Source organism: Stegodyphus dumicola, chromosome 7 (assembly GCF_044657685.1).
Source record: "Stegodyphus dumicola isolate Sdum_Otavi_A_Nest chromosome 7, ASM4465768v1".
Classification (NCBI taxonomy): Eukaryota; Metazoa; Arthropoda; class Arachnida; order Araneae; family Eresidae; genus Stegodyphus; species Stegodyphus dumicola.
In genome coordinates, this window is record NC_140774.1 from 198,147,635 (window position 1) to 198,169,979 (window position 22,345).

The 22,345-nt window shown below is 34.5% G+C and overlaps 1 protein-coding gene across 2 annotated transcripts in view; it reads right to left on the minus strand.

The window, feature by feature from the left end:
- LOC118190007 (uncharacterized) overlaps positions 1-12,589 on the minus strand; it is a 67,795-nt gene extending 55,206 nt beyond the window's left edge. The window contains exon 1 of one of the 2 annotated variants that reach the window (XM_035360689.2): positions 12,397-12,589. The gene's annotated coding sequence lies outside the window, so the exon portion shown is untranslated. Of the gene's footprint in view, positions 1-12,034; positions 12,363-12,396 lie in introns of those variants that run through there. The other variant, XM_035360690.2, reaches the window with a different exon arrangement.
- Between the last annotated feature and the right edge of the window lie 9,756 nt (positions 12,590-22,345).

The following is a 22,345-nucleotide window of genomic DNA, read 5'->3' on the forward strand; positions in this document are numbered from 1 at the left end:
TCTAATATGAAATTTAGATCATTTTCTGTGGCCCTTTTTAATATTAGCAATCACAGTTCGAGATGATTGCGGTATCTTTAGAAGCGGCTACTTTAGAAAGGTGATATTCAATGCAGATGTTTATTTGAAGTCTTAGAAGTACTGGTCATTTTTGCGGGCTCTCGTCTGAAAGGGGTTTTAGTCACACAGGGCTCACTTCAGATATGAGACCTTTAAGTAGGGGCGCCCATTTACCTCTTTGGCCTCAGGTGAAAAAATATCTAAGCGCGGCTCTAGTATCAGCTTATCCTAAAACAATATAATCAAAATTTCCCTCCATTTTCAATGTCATATGTCCAATTTTCTATAATGAAATAGTGAAACTTAACAAAGCAAACAGACATTTTCTTCTTCAGGTTTTTAATCATTGCACATTAACAGGTAAAATTTAATGCAGTAACAATAATAAGACGAATTCAAAACCCAAATCACCATCTCCATATTATGGTTGTTAAAATATGTGTCGTCAGCTGAAAAATATTAAGGATCACAGGGTGAGGCAAGGTAAATAAAAATCGATAAGAAAGAATCGTATCGATTCCATTTACCTCGCCGTCTAAAGTAACCATTATTTACAGAGACTGTTTACACAGAGAAATACTGTTATTTAATTATGATAAAAAAGATATGAAAAGCATGGTTTTAATATTTCTATACGTAAAATAAGTGACATAATTAATATGAAAGGAAAGAAACATTAAAGTTTCCATCTGAATGGCAAAAAGACCAAGGAAAAAAAAAAAAAAAAAAGAAAGAAACATGCCCAACAAATGTACTATTAAAATCTAAAGTCGCATCTCATGTTTCAAAGGAAATTTCAGCCTTCCTCCAAAGAGCTATTGCAAAATCTTTAAATATATCCAAACAAAATGTGAACAAAATTATAAAATCTAATTTAAAGCTAATATATATATATATATATATATATATATAAAAGATGGTGATGTTTATTGCCCAACGCCGAAACATATTTCTCAGCATAAGATTGTATACAGATTGCTGTATGAAAATTATTTGGCATGCAAAAAATGGTAATATAAAGTTACAATTGACGAGGCTCGGATATACTTATTTGATTGCAATTGAAAAAGATCGACATATTACCGAAAAAGAGGAGAAAAAGACTTAATATGTTGGTTCAGAGAAAACGAGGAAAGTTTTTCGAATGGTTTTATGGTTATTACTGGATTCTCTTCTAACGGAAAACTTAAAATAAAAAAAGTAAATAAAATGTCAAAATTAATTCGGTATAATATCAGAAATATGTTTTAATACCTATTTTTAAAGAAGAAATTCCCTCTCTTTAGCCAAACAATGTTCACTGTGTTAAGTTCCATTGGGTTAAGGCTTCAAGCCATTAGCTCTAAATTTGCTGCTGTATTTTTTGAAACTAACGAGAAATGAAACCGGAAGTGAAGCTACTCCCTTTAAATGCATCCCAAATAAGTCCCCTGATGTGTCTCTTATGGACTGTGCATTTGGACGTTCAAAACAAGCTTATTATAAGCGGCATTCCAAAACATTGGACGGACTCTGGAAGATTGTGAGGAAGAGTGGAATGAAATAGACCTCGATGTTTTCAGAAATTTTTATCTTTTAAATCAAGATAAAATATGATAGTTCAACAAAAAGGCCATCACACTGAACATATTGTAGAGTTCCTCACATTGTAAGAGCTAATTTACAGATGAAAGTGAGGAATCTTAAGAACTGATAAGCGAATAATCGCTTGAGTTCGTGTGACAAGGAACAACAGGATGGAAGGGTAACTAACCCTTTATTATTCCAATAAGATTTAACAAAACTCCGTCTTGGAGTATACAATAAAAGCGGACACTTGGGCTTGAACTTAAGGGGACTCATACACCTTAAACACCTTAAGATCTTCGAATATGTGACTCTTGCAAGAATTGGGATATCTTATTTATTTTAAAAGCAATTACCTCCAACGTTTTACAGCTGACTACATAATATAGCTGCTTTGGAAAATAGTAACCAGAAAGTTTGTGTTGCCACAAATATTTTTCTAATTTAATCCTCTTTGTGACAAAATATTTCGCCATGTTTCCACCTTGCGCGCATGATATTTTAAAAATGGCTAATGATACATACTTGAAATTGAATGAAATTCTTTATACGGGCACTACTTTCTAACTGAACCAACAATCTGATGAATATTTTAATACTGAAAAATTTTATGGACGAAAACATTAAAAATTTTGTTAATAAAAAACATTTTATAAACTTAACTGAAAATAAAATAAAAATTTAACATGAAATTTTTAGAATTTTAGGTTCACAGTAGTTTCCAAATGTTATAAAAGCTATATATTAATTATGGAATTAAATTATGAAACAGAATGTTTTAAACTGTGCGCGCAAGTTGGAAACAGGACGAAAAATGTTGTCACAAAGCGGATTAAATTATAAAAATATTTGTGGCAACACAAACTTTCTGATTACTATTTCAGAAAGCAGCTATATTATGTAGTCAGCTGTAAAAAGTTGGTAGTAATTGCTTTTAAAATAAATAAATTATCCCAATTCTTGCAACAGTCACCTATTCGAACATCTTATGGGTTTTAAGGTGTATGAGTCCCCTTAAGAGGCTAAGAAGTAAACTAAAACTAATCTAAACTAAAGAGATGTAACCGAAGCTATCAAAGTTTTAACGTAGTTGGCCCCTTAAACACGAGATGACTGCGAAGCTATCAAGGGCTTGAGTATGATCGAGCGTAATAATAGCTTTGAGAGAGAGTAGCCAAAAGGCAGACGCACGCAAATCAGAAACTCTGATTCTCTTTAACTCAGCAAGTAGAGCTTCGCGGTTAAATACCGCTCTTCCTCATTATGTATTCAGAATGATTCTAAAACTACGTTTTGAGCCGGAAGTAGTAAGTTGCAGTTAAGAATTTGAGAGGAACGGAACTTAAAATTTAACTGCTAATAAAATTATCATTAACCTTACAATATTAGAAAATAAAATTCAAAGGTTTTTTTATACATAAATGTTTGCAAAATCGTTACAAAAATGTGTGAACACCTTCTGTACGGTGCGTTACTTTCAATGCATGAATCTTTGTAAACAAAATCTCTTGAAGCAATTATTTTCACTTTATCTACACTCTAGGTTTCTCAACTGTAAGAATATAAGATATAACGAGTATAAGATGCAGAATGGTTGTGAATTTGCTGTTTATGCTGCCGGTAGTGCTTAGGATCAGTAGAAGTTTATAAGGTATTTTCTCCCTCCTTCCACCATGTCTTCGTGGTGTAATGGCCAGCACACTCGGCGCGTATTCGAGAGGTCCAGGTTGGAGTCCCGGCGAGGGGATTGCTCATTTTTCACGTCTCCTGCTTCATAAAACCTAACGACTCTACACGGTTAATAATAATGCAGTATAATTCATCTGCCAACAATGAAAGATATAAAAACAAGCTTATAACCCAACAAGCGACGGCAAACCAGTGGCTTACGGAAGAGTCCTTTTCAGCTATCATCGGCGAGGTTAACATAATTACTGACCGAATTAATACATTACTGACCAAATTCCGGAACTTGTGCGTATTTTGATGCATCTGACCATATTTGGTATACATATTCGCATAAAGATTACTTTATCTTAATATAATCGGTACTTATTATTATAGGGTATATTCCTGAATAGTTACAGGGTGATCAGCGAATAAGCCCTGATTTCAAAATTAAATAACTCTACAACAAAAACCGTTAGAATTATGCGGTAAACTGTACGTTTATTAGCAAAACTGTAAAAACGGTATACAAAAGTTTAGAAAATTTAGTTACAAAAATCGTTAATAGATGGCGCTCTGTGCTGAAAACCCTTTCTCTGAAAGGAGTCTTAAAAAAATAAAACAATAAAGTGAAGCGGGAGTAGCGGGATTGTTTCGATAGGCAGTGTCTTTCAATGCGTCCCACAGAAGGAAGTCACAAGGACTCAGATCGGGAGAATATGGAGGCTAAGCAATTCCTGTGTCAGTAAATTGCGGATAATCTAACGCAATTACTTTATTCCCAAAGTATTCATGAAGAAAGCGAAAACTTTATCTGTTCGATGTGGTCGAGCCTCATCTTGCATGAACCAATCGATACCTGGTCAATCCTCCAACGCTAGTTGAGTGCTGACAAACTGTTCCAACATCGTAACGTAACGTTCAGTAGTTATCGTTTCTCGTACGAAAAAGGGTCCGATAATGCTTCTGGCGTATACCAAGTCCAAGTGCCGATAATATCGCAGCCGATACAGTAACTTTAGGCGAATAAACAGTATGCTTTCTCTTCACACAAATGAGGATTTTCGGTACCCCAAAATCTCCAGTTTTGTTTATTAACGATTCCATTCAAATGAAAATGTCTCATCTGTGAACCAGATGCAGCTCCAACTGAGACGTGTTGCCATAGGACTGTGTTCTAATCGGTGAAATTCTAGAACCAAAAAAACACGTTGTTCAATGGAATACATTATTTCACTTAGCTACTACCTTAGCCTCTTTTCACTAGCCAACAGTCGTACTGATCACTTTCGACTTCGATGCACATTTTAAAGGCTATTGATAGGTCATTGCGATTACAGCGCCCTCTGTTAACAATTTTCGTAACTAAATTTTCTAAACTTTTGTACACCATTTTTACAGTTTTGCTAATAAACGTACAGTTTACCGCATAATTCTATCGATCTTTGTTATTTAATTTTGAAATCAGGGCTTATTCGCTGATCACCCTGTATTAAAATAACGTAACTATTGTATTCACGTTTCACATTGGGAAAACCGTCAAAACTCCCATGAAGCTTAGCTAGCCCGTTCGAGGGGGGTTGAACCTACATCGCTCAGCGGTTTTACCGCTCGGGCGCCGCCCAACGGGTATAGTGACAAGTGAGAGCAGGGTCCGGACACCCGGGCGGCTTTCACTGACTATTCGGGTATCGTCCGAATCCCCCAACTGTGTAGAAAAAGGATATTGCAAACAGGGACAGATGGTGAAAAACAGGGGTATTGAACCAGTATAGTGATAAGATACGGAGGACGTGGGCACTGTCCCTTTACCATAATGGTAAATCAGTACAGCACCACGCCCACCATTATGTAGAGAACAGCATTAACTAGTATTACAAATAAAGCATGGTACATTGTACATAGCAGGAGTAATTGCATCTAGAAGAATAGGATATAAACTATATAACATATGTAATATTTACAGATTGTTGGGCGTCCACACTACCTCCGCAAGTAATGCTATACCAGAGGCACATATTCATACGCATACTAAAAATGCGTGCACATATTATGTGACATAAAAGATAAAAATAGTACATTAGTTCAATACAGAAATGCGGATGTAATGCATAGAGCAAAGCCCAGCAATGGAATATACAGTCATGCATATCCAATAAATACTTTGCTAATTACTATATGGTGCGACTACTATATGAGAAGAGATTGCAATGTTACAGTTGAAAAATTAACACATGTACATATTTATGTAGTGTTTATATTATGACATGAAACGATGTGCACGGCAGGAGTAATTACATCTCGGGGGAGGGAGAGGTTGTTGGTGTTGGTGTATTTAATTATGGCAAAGCACACTAGGGCTATCTGCCTAAGGGGAGGGATGCCTTTCGTGAAGGACTTTCTAAGGGAAACTGGCTCGTATACACGTTACACATGGGGAAAACCACGAAAACGCCCATGCAGCCAGCCCGTTCGCGGGATTCGAACCTCGGACCTGGGGGAGGGAGAGGAAAAAAGATATAAACAATATAACATGTACAGAATGTTATGCGACCAGCCGACATTCGTAATAGTTATGTTACACCAGAGGTACGGATATATTTTGGACAGTTTGTACGACCTATATGACATGTGAAGAGTATGAGTTAAATGATACAATACAGTTGCCATAAAAGTACAGGTTACAATATTACGTACAGACTGCTGATAGCAACGTTGTGCATGTGAACTACAACATAAAATACAATTAATATATATCTGGAGATGTCCACCGATAACATCGCGGAGAAAACAACGCAAGGCGAAAATGTCGTGCTACAAAACATCGTGAGAGAAAACATCGCAAAGAGAAAACATCGCAGTTCTAAAACATCGCGGTACAAAATATCGTCGTCGAAAATAAAGCGGTTCAAAAACTTCGCTGTTTAAAAATATCTTTGTCGAAAATATCGTGGTAAAAAATGAAGTATCTACAAATCATCGCATGACGATAACATCGCAGATATGCTTTTTTCAGGTTTTAATAATTGTAAATGGAATTCACATGATGATTTGTGAGCGCAAGGTGTAAAGAAGGATAATTTTTACTTTTACATTTTTTTTATTAACTAATAAATTTTTGCTGAAAAATAAGAAGAAAACTTAAGCATAAAAAACTAAATGCAACTTATAGATTATACTTTTCATGAAAAATTACCAGTGAAAACTTTACAAAAAATGATTTATTAATGGCCTTTGTTAGTTAACTATGTCGGTTTAAAATTCTATTCAATGCTATAAGTTGCATTAATTTTTTATGCTTAAGTTTCTTTTTTATTTTTTCAGCAAAAATTTATTGATTAATAAAAAATATGAAAGTAAAAATTATCCTTCTTTCCATCTTGTGCTCACAAATCATTACGGGAATATCCATGTATAGTTATTAAAGCCTGAAAAAAGCATGTTTGCGATGTTATCGTCACGCGATAATTTGTAGATACTTTATTTTTTACCACGATATTTTCGACGACGATGTTTTTAAACTGCGAAGTTTTTGAACCGCTTTATTTTCGACGACGATGTTTTGTACCAACGATGATGTTTTAGAACTGCGATGTTTTCTCTTTGCGATGTTTTCTCCCACGATGTTTTGTAGCACGACGTTTTCGCCTTGCGTTGTTTTCTCCGCGACGTTTTCGTCTGCGATGTTTTTGCCGCGATGTTTTCGGCTGTAACCATATCTGGATTAACATGTTACTGATATTCTAGAGTAAATACATTCAAGGGCACAGTAAACATAATGGCATTCAAAATACTATATACAAATTATATAATACACTATAATTACCATACAAATACCAGTTAGAAGATTACTGAAAGATTAATTATTACATTTCAATAGTATAAACAGTACATTTCAGTAAGTGTATTTCAATAGTAAAGTGCGCGAAATATCTTCTGGAGTGAATACAAATTAATGCTAAAGAGTGCTAAACATACCTATATACGGACTATGTCATACGAGCTCCTACATATAAAATAGCGACAGTACTCAACCGAATATAAAATAGCGACAGTATATAGTGATTAGCGTCGCTGACTGCCGTGCCGAAAGGCCTGGGTTCGCATCCCGAAGAAGGCATGGATGTTTGTAAATGTATTCTAGTGTCGGCGCAGCATAACGGCAGTCTAAATATGCGGCGACCCAAAAGTCCTCTCGTGTTATTTGGTGGACTGGAAGAAGCGTTGTTTATTCGTATTATTTGGTCTCATTTGGTGGGAGAGGGGTGAGAGACCCTGGGACCCGTTCCCCGGGGCGGAACTGAGCTAATTCGCACTGTCACCTGTATGGTGCTCAAGGCTGTTGCCAACGACAGGCGTAACTTCCGCTCCTTGCCACGAGGAATTCCGTGGACTTGGGCTGATGTTACTGTCAGACAAGTGAGCACAAGTAACAACACACAACACCGCTCGGCCGTTGTTAGTCGAAGATACGGAAGTCGGATGCTATTGGAATACAGTAATGATAAAAAAATGCTTTATTGTATCATTATAAAACATCAATCTGTAAGGCATTTTGTTGCTTACCGTACATTTAACTGATTTTCAACTTGAATCTCAGAATCCAAAAATTCGTTACGAAATCAAAATTATCTAACACTACTGATTGCGAAACAGTCAATACTGTCTGATTTTTTATTTCCTTGTACGAAGTAAAGGAAGTATTGTAATCACGAAACATTCCGGATATCATATTTCAACGAAAATATCCATTTTGACGCTATCGAATGCAATTTAACGATGTTTTTGCGTGACATCTCTACATAAGGACAGAATAAAGGACTCTTTTTCTCCAAACCGATTATGAAATTGATTTAAAATGGATTCAGAAGAGGTTTTTTTTCGTGACGTCTTTACGTACGTACGTACGTACGTATCTATGCATCTCGCATAAATCAAAAATGAGTAGCTTCAGATCGTTGAAATTTTGTATACAGGGCTGCTACAACACGTAGTTGTGCACCTCCCTTTTTGGTTGCAGTCAGTCTCATCAAAACTATATAAACATATATATATGTACCCAACCTGTTGCTCATCTCCGCAAGATCAGTTTTTATTCTTATATGTTGTTAAGATGTGTAAATTTTTGCTTTAAAAATGATTGAATTATGGTGTTCGTATCTTCCGGTTAAGGTTTTTATGCCTTTAGTTAATCTACATGAAATAGTTGCAGAATTATCAATAATTTAAAACTTGTTTAAGTGCGGCTAAGCCTAATTTTTTTTTACCATCACAGTCATATTTGTTTACATTTGAAACTTAGCAGAATAGTGAATTAAGTCAGTTTCTGCACCTTTTTGCGGCGTGGCACCAAAAGGAAACTTTCAGTTTTGTGCCTTCTTGCCCGCTGGTCGATTGCTTGTTTTTGCGAAGAAACTCTAATTTTAAATATAATTTTTTTAAATTGTTTTAAATGTAGTTGGTGTTTTGTATTTTTCAGTTTTTAATAAAGATTAATTTTTAATAAAAATTTTATGTATTTTTGCAGTGCCACGAAGTAAGAACTGAGTTAATTTAATGAGAAATATATCTGTAATGAAATTTGAGGAAATAAGTTTAACCCTTTGCGGCACACACCTAAATTTTTCCTTCTGTACGCACAGAAAAATTGAATGGAACAGGATTTTTTGGTTACTATAGGTTACTCTGAACATTCTTTATTGTAGATGGCAGCTCAACACAAACCAGTTCATATATTTTAGCCATGTTTAGTTTTTAAGACCCTCATTTTTCAAAAAATCTCCCGTTTTTTTTTTTTTTTTTTAGGGTATAAAAGGAATTGTTTGAAAAGAAATTTCTATTATTTTTTGGCTGTATGCTAATCTCTTTATTCTATATTAGTTTCGAATTTTTACCTTGAAATCTTGCCTAAAATCAAACGGCGAACCCTAGGTGTGCTCAGTCTAGGACAACTGAGAGTCTGTATTCTTTGTTTCTCCGTACCTCATCGGTCAGTCCATTGACAACAATGCTCGTTTCAGTACTCTTTTTCGAAGCTCTATTCAATCAGTGTGCCACTTTGGGCACACCCACAGAATTAAAACCATAAGTGCTATCTTCCCAAAATTTTACTTGTGTACTCCTCTAGGCCTCATTGGACTGCCTACTTTATTTATTTATTTATTTATTTATTTATTATGAAAATTCCGACTTTAAGAGGTAGCGTGTCGGAAAGGGTTAAGTGGAATGCAGGAAAAATGCGAATAATTTAATATTCCGTACAAGGAAGTCATGTGGTGTACCCATAAGATCTTTTGTATCTAGAATTCTGTGATATAGGTCATTTGCTATACGTATACTTCGAAATATTCGCCACAAAATAAAACCACGTGATTTTACACTCTGGGAGGGCTACGAGATTGAACCATTTCTCCAAGCCAATTGTGTGGAACTATTTCACATTCATACAAACTCGACCAACTTTATTCACACGAGCTGTGCCCAGACGTGTGAAAGTCATAAATACTGTATACACTACAAAATAATAACTGACAGAAATATTACAATATTTACTAATATCCACAAATTTCTTTAAAGCGTACGAAGACATTTGTGAGATAACTTTTCTGCTGCCTTTTTTATTATTGATTTTCCAAAAGAAGTTTTAATATGTTCATAAAATAATTAATGTAGATTTATTAAAAGAAATTTCTAGATATTATTTAAAAACATTCATTCTAAAAGATTAATTTTTATTAACGAATTAAGCAATATTTCACTGAAACTTGTAAGTGTGCGAACACTTTTGTGAGCCACTGTATATATATTTTGGTGATATTTTTAACGGGTAGACATATTTTTAACATGTTTTTAGACGGGTGCGGGTAATCAGGAATTGAATTGCATGTTAATAGTGTAAATATTAGTATAATTTGTCGGTATAAAAAATTCAAAATAATTATTTAGAAACTAGTACTGTTTTTACGTGCTTCACTTTGCCGCGCTTATCAACAATATGCTGTTATACTCATGCCTTCAAATTAAAAGTTCGTTTCTACAGGCGCCTGGGAGGGAGCCCTGTCACCATCGAAGTAATAATTATTTTTCGGACATTAGATACAGAACAGTAAGTTGTGAGATAAGCAACAAGTACAGAGTGTAGCAATTATACTCTGGAATATAAACGAAGGATCTTATATGGTGGAATATTATACACTGCTTCGCCTTTGAACACGAACGTAAACTGAGAAATTAATAAAACAATCTTATTTGCATTTAGATGTTACGTGCCTTTCCAAAATTAACATTTCTCTATAGACCATTCATTAGTCCTAAAGGCATTTGCCCAGAAGAGTTATTAATTTCGTTTTGGCATTTTGTTACCTTTCACTTTTCAAATTGTTGACACCAAATATTAAGGCCCTGCATTGAATTTTAAAAAATTAAATAATGAAGAATCTGCATAAATGTATGTATGTTTCTCGCACTGTAATAAAACAACGGTACCTAGATCCATGCAATTTTGAATAACGTACGTCTCCACCCGATTATGGGAATCTGGAAGTCCGAATTTGGAAAAAGCTTTATTACCTATTTCATATTTTGTAAAGCGTTTGAGTTTTTGTTTAAGAAACTAAGCAATTTCAGTACGAGCAATGGCAACACAAAGAACGAGAAAAAAAAAAAAATTATCTCCAGCGCGCGATACTGTGTATTGGAAATTCTAAAAATATGCTGTTTTTTAAATATTTCCTGATATTGCTGTTGAACTGAATTTCATGGTTTAAGTGCGAAGAACATGATATTTAATAAATAAAAATAACACACAAAACGTTAAAAAAACACTTTGGGGCGTAATATAAAATCTGAAACCTTTTAGATTCTTTTTGTTAAGATGATTTACATTTATATGATATTTCTTATATGCCAATAAAAAAATCATAAGATTAAATGAGAGATCGTGATGATACCAGCAACATAATTTTTAAATGTTTCCTCATGTAGAAAATGCATATCTGTATTAATATAAGCTAATTCACCGTATTAAAATATTATAAATGCATTATGATTTATAAAACCCTTGGATCAGTGCATGTTATACCCAGGTTAGTGATATAACAGAACAAGCAACAGCTACCGGGTCTTTGCAACACTTCCAGTTTAAATTACTAAATGAAAGCTAATAAAAAATTCAAAATAATTTTTATCATTGCAGTAGTAATAATATTAAACGCTAAACTGTAGATGTTTTCGGTTTGAAAATAAATCTCTAAAAAAACTGTAATAAAATAAAAGCTTTTTAAAATCCAAATTAAAAAGAACGACGCCAGGATGCATTATTCTTTGTAATTTTGTTGTTACTTGTTTCGTGGTAAGGGGGGAGAAGCAGTAATCGGAAATAATCGATTAAGCTACACAAAATCGAAGCAGATGAATAACATAACCACTCGATTCGATTTTATCCTCGTAATACAGCTGCATGATGGCAACGTTATTATTCCTTAAATTGTTGCTTAAATGGCTCTAAATCTCATCTTTTTATTGCATTTTTGTCAAGATTTATTCAACATTTTATAACCTCGCTCGCTCTAAGGATGGTAGGTTTTGTAAATTAGCAACGATATCATACGGTACTTCGCGGTTAAAGTTAAAATTACTCCAGACAAAATGACAAATTTGGCTGCGTTCTTTCCTTAACTAACACGACATTCTACATTAATAAACATCCAGTTTTGGTAGAATAATTGAATACATAACATACCACTGGTGGAAAAACAGAATTACTGCGTCATCATCTGTTCTAGAAAAACTCGGCACATGAAATGGATCAGCCACAGGTAGCCTCACTTGATTTTCCGGCAATTTAAATCCTATTCCACTGAGGACTGCAATCCACGTACAGACCATGCAGTAAATGCAGAAGAACTTGACCGTATCAGAACTCAAGCACACGTACTAGTTGCGTCCAATTCAAAGGTTCAGGTACACAATATACATTAGCTATGACCAGAATCTTCCATTTCGAACAACGCGGACATAGCATCCCACACCTATACTGCAGACGAATTTGACATCCGGAACGAATCTTTTGCTCCTGATTTAAGAAGCCAAACGGGTACTTACCTGCGAATTAAAAATGCTCGCTCCAAGAACTGATTTCTGTTTCATTTACATTTCCGTGGATGTTGACGGGATAACGACAATATGTGGGGGTTGTTTAAAAAATTCTAGCATCCGAAGGAGACCCATTCACCCACCGCTTTCGATGAGAGCAGACGAACCATAAACTCGTCCGTTTCCAGGGTTACAACATTTTGCATCCTTTCTCGCCAAACGGGAGATGTAATGACGCAAGCTGCTGTTTACAGGTTGTTTCTATATAACTAAAAGTAAACAAAGATATTTCTTTGAATAAATGTGAAATATTTATAAATATTTTCGAATAAGCGTTTTACGTATCTTATGTGATATTTCAAGACATAAACTTTATCGTTTCGGTTACTATTTTATTAATTAAGATGTTTAAGACTTTACGTTAATAGGTATTCTCAAATTACATAACCAATAATTATTTGCCATTTCCTTAGATTTCTTTAAAAAAGACAAAATAGTTATTATTACCCAAAGGGCGTTTGCCCAGAAGGGCTATTCATTTCGTTTCGGCATTTTGCGTTGAAACTTTTTAAATGTGCGTTTCACTTTCCATATTGTTGCCACCAAATATTATCGCTCTGTGTTATATTTAAAGAAATTATATAATGAAGCATCTGTATAAATGTATGTATGTTTCTCGCACTGTGATAAAACAACGGTACCTAGAGCCATCCAATTTTGAATAGCGTACGTCTCCAACCGAATCTGGGCATATGGAAGCTAAATTCGGAATTTGTTTTATTACCTATTCCATGTATTGTAAAGTATTTATGAGTATTTTAGTAAGAAACTCAGCGATTTCAAAGCGAGCAATGGCAACATTGTACGAAAAAAAAAGTTTTAATCTCCAGCGCGTGAGACTGTGTATCGGAAATTCTAAAGATATGCTCTGTTAAATATTTTGCGATAATACTGTTGAATTGAATTTTATGCTTTAAGTGCGAAGAACATGATATTTAATAACTAAGGGCAACACACAAACCGTTAAAAAAACGCTCTTTTGGTCAAAATATAAAATCTGAATGTTTTCAGATTTTTTTTCTTTTTCTTTTTTCACACCGTGATAAAACAAACGTTATACATTCGTTTCTTAAATATATTAAAATAAACATTGTCTGCTTAATAGCAAATAAGGAATTTTATGTAGCAATAAAATGAAAGGTAGCACACAAAACGTCAGAAAAGCTCCTTTGGGAGTGATATAGAATCTGAACACTTTCAGATTTTTAATTTTTGTTATTATATATATTTTTAAACTCCCTCTATTAGCTCACACTCTCCCTATATCTTGTTCAAATTTTCAATCGTTAATCAACTACTTTTTATTCATCCACTCAAGTTCAAATATATTTTTTAAACGTATAATGGATGACACTTGATGTTAATACAGTTGTTTCACATATTAAAAAAAATTTTGTATTTGAAAATTTTTTCTTGTATTTTTTAATTTTTTCTTTGTTGACCTAAGTAGGAACTGACTTTAAGAAAAAAATTTTTTATTACTTGTTTATTACAAATCCATTTGTGGTCAAATTCAAGTAGTGGCCTCAAATTCAAGTTGCCTGCAAGCCACATTTGCACGATGGCCCGTCAACTGTTTTCATATATGAAAACAGTTGACGGGCCTGAATTTTTTTCAATAAAATTAAAATTTTTATTAACAAAATAAAAACTGTGTTGAACAAATTTCAAATTTCGCTCACTAAATGTTTATCAAAATATACATAAATAATAATAATGATATCGCAACGGAAAACAATCCAAAATTATATTTATTTTGTATCTGAAATCTAAAATTTGGTACTTGTACGAGATTTTTGTTGTTTCGTTTATATTCTGTAATTGAAATATATTCACAGCTAGATAAATTCTTAGACTAACATTTCATTCAAATAACTCTAACATATTTAATTACTCATTAAATAACTTACTTTAATTTAAACTAAAAGAAAAGAAAAATATCTGATAGGTTTCAGATTTTAAATTACGTCCAAAGGGGCGTTTTTTTTTTTTTTTTAACATTTTATGCGTTACCTTTATTTATTAAATATCATGTTCTTCGTATTTAAACCATAAAATTCAATTCAACAGTCATATCGCAAAATAATTTTAAAATAAGCCTATCTTTAGAAACTCCGATACAGAGTCTCGCATGCTGGATATATATATATATATAATGTACCAGCTTTAGTCGTAGCTTAAATTATCATACGATAAGTAAAAAAAAAAAAAAAAAAAACAGGTGCCATTTATTATTATTCAGGAGAAAATAGCAGTTACAAAATCAGATATCCAGAGTAAGAATTACTAATAACTTTTTGTATGAAGTTTACTGCATCATGGCATTTAAGAAAAAGCCTTTTGCGAGTCCTTTTATAGCCTCTGGAAAGGCGGAACTTCCAAGAAATGACGTCAGTCTCGTCAGCCAATCCAGTTCGCTTTAAATATTTCCAGAACATTCTATAACTGTTCATGTACAAAAAGGCGGGAAAAACAACTTGACTACGGGGCTGTGAATTTAATTCCACGTACTTTCAAATAAGAGACCGTCGCCATTAAAAAATCAAAAGAACATACAGTTAGAACTTTAAGTATATTCTTGACTATGGAATTTTATTATTACATATATATATATTAATGCAGTGTTGCCATTGCTTGCTTTGAAATCGTTGAATTTCTTAATCAAAAATTCGTTGAAGTGTTACAAAGTATGAAATCGATAATAAAATAAATTCAAATTAGGGCTTCCCCATGCCCATATTTTATGGAAGATAACGTTATTCAAATTTTGATGGCTCTAGGTACCGTTGTTTTATCACAAGGCGAGAAACATACATATATTTATGTAGATTCTTCATTATTTAAATACTTTAAATATAACACAAGACGATTGCTTCAAAAGAATAAAGTTAAGTTTAATTTAATTTTAAATAATTATCTTGCGCCATTGCTGCAAGGAATGAAATTTGAATTTAACAAACATTCTCTATTCGTAAAATGCAAAATAAGTTAATTTAAAAGAAATTTAATGCAAACAAATAAATGATTAATTATTGTTGCGAACTAATCTACAATATCATTTAAATTCTGAGAGCATATGTAAATCAAGTGCAAGTATCAAAATCTATGAATAAATATAAAATTCTAAAAATTATTTAATCCTAGAAAATTATTTAGAAAAATGCATAAGTGAATGTTTGTTGAGCAGGCAGGAGACAGACTTATAAAGGGAAAGTTGCCTCCAAACCTGCTTTTTACGAATAGAGAATGTTTGTTAAATTCAAATTAACACAAGATGATAATATTTGGTGGCAACAATTTGAAAAGTTATTCGCCGTTTATAGTTTTCAACGTAAAATACCAAAACGAAATTAATAGTCCTTCAGCGCAAATTACCCTTTTAGACTAATAAGACAATTAGGAAACTTGAAATATATTCACAGCTAAATAAATTCTTAGACTGCATTTCATTCAAATAACTCTAACGTGTTTAATTACTCATTAAATAACTTACTTTAATTTAAACTAAAAGAAAAATATCTGATAGGTTTCAGATTTTAAATTATGTCCAAAGAGGCGTTTTTTTAAACATTTTATGCGATACCTTTATTTATTAAATATCATGTTCTTCGCATTTAAACCATAAAATTAAATTCAACAGTGATATCGCAAAATAATTTTAAAACGAGCCTATCTTTAGAAATTCCGATACACAGTCTCGCGCGCTGGGAATATATATATATATATATATATTTTTTAATGCAGTGTAGCCATTGCTTGCTTTGAAATCGTTGAGTTTCTTAATCAAAAATTCGTTGAAGTGTTACAAAATATGAAATCGATAATTAATTCAAGTTTTAAAAGAAAATTTGCCAAGTGGGACAAAACTTAAGAATAAATAATAATAACTTAGTCTCTTTCTTTTATTAATTAAAATTTCATCGTCATATAAATGAAAATACATATGTTTGTTTATAAATAATTGTAAACTTTCTTATTTCTTACTACAGCTTGACGCTCGATGGCTTTTGATTCTAACAAAGTTTATACCCTTAAAGAGAAGTTATTAGAAATTATCTTCATCACGGATTATAGATGTTGTTGTTGTTGACTAATGCCTGCTTGTCTGACCTATAGTCAGCCCAAATATATATATATATGTAATAATAAAATTCCATAGTCAAGAATACACTTAAAATTCTATCTGTATGTTCTTTTCATTTTTAATGGCGACGGTCTCTTATTTGAAAGTACGTGGAATTAAATCCACAGGCCCGTAGTCAAGTTGTTTTTCCCGCCTTTTCTACACGTACAGTTATAGCATGTTCTGGAGATATTTTAAGCTAACTGGAATGGCTGACGGGACTGACGTCATTTCTTGGAAGCTCCGCCTTTCCAGAGGCTATAAAAGGACTCGCAAAAGAATTTCGGGGCTTTTTCTTAAATGTCACGATGCAGTAAACTTCATACAAAATATTATTAGTAGTTCTTTTTTATTTACTCCGGATATCTGATTTTCTAACTGCTATTTCTCCTCACCAATAATAAATGGATCCTGTTTTTTTTAACTTATCGTCTGATAATTTAAGCTGCGACTACATTAATGATTTTTCAACAATCTATTTATTCCTGAGAAAAGCTGGTACATCACATATATATATATAAATACGAATAAAAGTTAATAAAATTTGTATTTTTTAAATTTCTGTCTAAGATTTATGTCACACTAATTAGCTCCATTTACAGATTTTTGTTTGCGTTATTCAGTTTCGTTTTTTTTTAAAAATTAAAGGAATGTAAACTTGGACATCAGATAATTAAAAAATTTTCAATCGAATCAACACTGTATTTCCAATAAACAGGTAATTGTAACAAGTTTTGCGCCGCCCAGTCGAGATAGTGGTTAGTGACTCTGACTGTCCTGGATTCGAATCCCGGCGAAGGCATGGATGTTTGTAAAAATATAGTGTCTGTGCGGTATGCCCCATTACCTTTTTTTCCCTCCCATTTTCAACATACAGTACATGCAGTAATTAATTAAAGTGCACGTAGACCTTTTCTTCGAAAAAAAAACCCCATTTACCCGAATTTTTGATTATCCGAAAGGGGTCCGGCCCTAATTGATTCGGATAATTAGAGCTTTACTGTACTTCGAAATAAACGTGATCAGTTACGAAAAGGTTGTAAACAGATATGACTGCTTTAATACTGGAGTACTTGTTGTTAAGTGCGAACACTCGTTACGAACACTGATTGTTATGTGGCAAGGAAACAAAAAATTAGTGTAATCTAGTCAAAAATGTAATTAATAATTTAAAGAATACTGCGCCATAACAGTAAAATTCAGTCTTTTGAGTACGTATGAGAAATAATATATCCACACTGAGAAAATTCAGAAACATCAGCTACATTTTTTTCACGAAAGCGCTTTTGATGTTGAAACGAGAACTGAAATATTATTCTAACTCCTTGATGTGATTAATACACAAAATTGTTTCGTTTGATTGACAAAACTAAACATTTTTCGGTCAGCTTAACCACTTCACCGTTTTCCCCGAGACAATCTCGTCAATTTGTAAAGTGTCGTCAGGCGTCAGCAACGAGACACCCTCGTCGGGCTTGAATATGACCTGGATCGTTAAGTCAGAGAGAGATTCGTGTTTTCCAACACCCCCCCCCCCCGAATGCGACGAAAATTGAAAGAGAGTATTGGCCCTAACTCGATTGGTCAGCGTTCCTCAAACCAGACTTGTACCAGGAACATGTGAAAGAAAGTTCACTTGAAAAGGTGGGAGATACGAATGCAATTCCGCCCCTTTTCAGCTGACATTGCAATGGAAACTACTGTTCGTTTTAAAGCGTGCCTTTTTGGGATAATATTTGTTAGTTTTCAGGTAACAAACTAGGGAACAAACACAAAACAGTTTATTGCCCTGGTAGAGTGAACGCATTTCATCATTCTTGAGTGTGACGAATACGCAGTTCAAATTGATTTCGCCCGAACTTCTAAGTAGGTCTAGACATTTCGTGAAAAGAAGAAGAAATATTTCTATCATAAACTAAGACCAGTTTCAGAGGCAAAAGGTTATAATTTTAGTTGGAAAAAAGTAGCAAATATCTGTGAGTTCTATAGGACGTGAAGTGGTTAATGTATGTTTGATGTTCTCGTGGAGTGATCTTGAGGAACAATTGTCTATAAAGAATTTTATTTTTTCTCTTAGCAATGCTGATCCCTTTCATTGAAGGCCGTCTCACGTAGATGGAAATCGTTCACTGAATTTCTTAAGTGAGTTGCAAAACCCTCTTAAAGTTTGCCTCTTAAAATGATTGGAATTTGTTGTTAACGTATTGTCTAGCTAGTGAAGCAATGAACAATATGAGTTTGAGAGACTTTACGCTGAAAGATTATATTCTATAAAATAGCATAACCCTCTTTCATACTGCATAAGCCATTTTCAAAAATCGGTGGCTGTAGAATTGAACTACTTTCATTAATAAAACTATGATTGTTTCCAGCGCAATTGGCATTTTAAACAAAGGAACACTTGCTGAAATCACATGCGTTCTTCAAATTCAATTAATGCTGTTACTCGAAATACTGTCAAATTGAAAACCTTCTCGATCGGTTGGTGGAGCTGAAAGGGGAAGGGAGACCTTGGGATATATGCCCTGAGGATTCTCCATTAAAACTGGGACAGAGTTACCCCTATCTCGCCGTGTAATTTGATCGTTCCTTGAGGCGCGAGCTGGGCAACGTTGATGGTAATGAGATGGTTAACTAACGGATATATTCGGTCATTCCTGAAGAATGCTAACCGGTATCCGGTCGCTGGACGAAATATTACTCCATTCAAACACAGTCACCAAACTACAAGAAACAACCATTTCTTCTGAGAATTTAATTTCGACTTACAAAAATAATTTCTTATTTTGATTACTTTGACATATAATACATTTATTCGCAACTTCAAAAGATTCAGAATCTCAACCCAGTTTATTTACTTATGTATATTTATTTATTATACTTTTAATGGCTTCTTTACTGAACAGAACTGATTTTTTTAAAATCGCCTAAGATTTTCTTTAAGCTGCTTATTTTCAATTGGAAAGGGAATAAAAGGAAAAGTCAAGATCAGGGTTTAAAATCTATGTTCTAATCCTTTCTTATTGTTAGGATTATAGAGATTAGGGATTGAAATATTGCATCGCAATCGTAGTTTTTATTTGCCACCTATTAACGGGAAGCAAGGAAGGAATTTAAAGCTGGCTTTCACGATAACTGTGTCTGGACTATAAGAAAGAAACATCATAAATTAATTACTCCCGATTTGAAGCGGCATAAAGAAACATTTTGCTTTATATTTTAAGGAATGGAAGGCATTTGTAATCTCAATGTTTTGTACTTTTTACGCTTGCTCGTAATAAATACCTAAGTTTCAGCATGCCTGCCCACCTTGTAGAGACATGAGGCTATTTTGAAGCAGGAAGACGTGAAAAATGTGCAGTGACCTCGCCGGGATTCGAACCTGGGCCTCTCAAATGCGCGCCGAGTGGGCTAACCATAACACCACAAAGGCATGAGGAAAGGAGGGACAACTCTCGAAGGACGACTGGGGATTAGGGAATCCAATCGTCAAATCCTGGTAGTAAAGAATCATCATCCACCAACTTTTAGTTCGGGCGCCACTGTAGATTCATTAGGATTTTTTGGAAGCAGGACACTTGAAAAAGGTGCAATATCTTCACGGGACTCTCGAATATGCACCAAGTGTGCTAACCATTACATCACGAAGGCATGCAGAAAGGAGGGAAAAAATACCTTGACGGGTTTTTGTTCAACATAGCATAGCCGAAGTCTGCAAATTAATAAATTTTATCACATAGGTATAGTTCGACCGTCTCAAGCGCAACCCTGGGTGGTATTCTGCCAAAACACATAGGTTCGTCCAAAAGGGGCGGTATTACTTGCTGCGACGTGAAAGGTCTTTCTTCTCTTCTCCGGAAAGAGCTATCCTGGAGGGAAAGAAAATCCCCATCCTTCCACCCTATTTTGAGAATAGTTCAGTCCTAATGACGCATGCGTGTTTGCGCTCATGGTCGCGAATGTGGCAGTTGAACTATATTCAGAGCAATATGTTGCCATTATAGAGTGTCTCAAAATACTCTTTGCCCTATCTGAACGTATTGCTTACTCTTACGTTTTAATGCTCCTGGCTAGAATTTACAGCTTAATGTGCAAAACCTTAAGAACTGGAAGCGAAAATTCACTTAGTTCAGAAAGAGAGAAACGTAAACGTACGAAGGGTTAATTACCCTTAATTATTCAAAATAAATTTGTAGAGTCATTAGGTTAATTGGAAGTAGAAAAGATGAAAAATATGCAACCGCTTTCGCCGGGAATCGAACCACGGACCTCTGGAATACCGGCCCAGCGTGCTACCGTTACACTACGAAGGCACGCTGAAAAGTGGGAGAAATACCTTATATACTCCCCTTTTTAAAGAGCGACTAGAGTTTTAGGGAACCTAGTCACCGAATCCTGGGTGCGGAGAATCATCATCCACAACCCTTTTAGGTCGTGCGCCATTTGTAGTCATTAGTTTAATTGGAAGCAGAAAAGATGAAAAATATGCAACCGCCTTCGCCGGGAATCGAACCACAGACCTTTGGAATACCGGCCCAGGGTGCTACCGTTACACCACGAAGGCACTTTAGGGAAGTGGGAGAAATACCTTATATACTCCCCTTTTTAAAGGGCGATTAGGGTTTTAGGGGACCTAGTCGCCAAATCCTGAGTGCGGAGAATCATCATCCACAGCCCTTTTAGTTCGGGCGTCACTTGTCGGTGTCATTATGTTAATTGGAAGCAGAAAAGATGAAAAATATGCAACCGCCTTCGCCGGGAATCGAACCACGGACCTCTGGCATACCGGCCCAGCGTGCTACCGTTACACTACGAAGGCACGCTGAAAAGCGGGAGAAATACCTTATAAATTTAACAGTTGACTCCTTCTTGTAGTTTACAGCGAAGCCTCCTCTCGAGCTTGAACTCGGGAATACTAAGAAATAAAACTGAACTAAGATATAGCCGAAGCTATAATGATTCTACAAGAGTTGTCCCCTTAACGCTAACTAAATGGCGAAGCTATCAAGGGCCTGAAATATGGTCGAGCGTAGAAATAGCTTAGAGAGAGAGAGAGTAGCCAAAAAAGGCGAACGCGCGCTGGTCAGAATCTTTGGCTCTCTAACGAAGTTAGCAGAACTTCAACTTTAAATACTTACTCTTCTTTCATTTGCATTTAACCGCGATACTGAAAACACGTTCTGGCAGGAAATTGTAAGCTTAAATTAAGAAGGATAGGAAAGTGACTTGAACTCAAAATTAACTGTGAGAAACTTAGGATAAACCTGACAACGTAACAAAACATTGTACCTTTGAACTTACTCTTTGGACAATTTGTATTTGGAGCTCCAATGTCTACGCTTTGAGTGTATATGTTACCGTGAAAGACCGAAATTGGAGAATGTCGACTTTCACCGGAGAATATCAACATTCACCAAATACGTCGGTGAAAGACCGAATATTTCACTACATTCTTGTATATTCGGACCCTCACCGGTGTATGTCAACAATCACAGATACGCTCTGGCGAAAGTCGAAAAGAGAGGTCATAAAGTGCCATAATAGTTTAAGTTGTTGCAATCAATAAGATTTGAATCCCATAATTTAGTAAGTTTTTTATGACTGTTATTTTATTTTTTCATTTAGAACGTACTGTATAATTAAGTAAGTTTTTAACTTCTATTATTTTCCTTTCTCATTTTGAATGTATTGTGTGTTTTAGGTCCTCATGTTCTTAAGTTCTTATTTCAAGTTTCCAGTGCGTTTATTCGCGACTGAATGACAGAGAAGAAAATA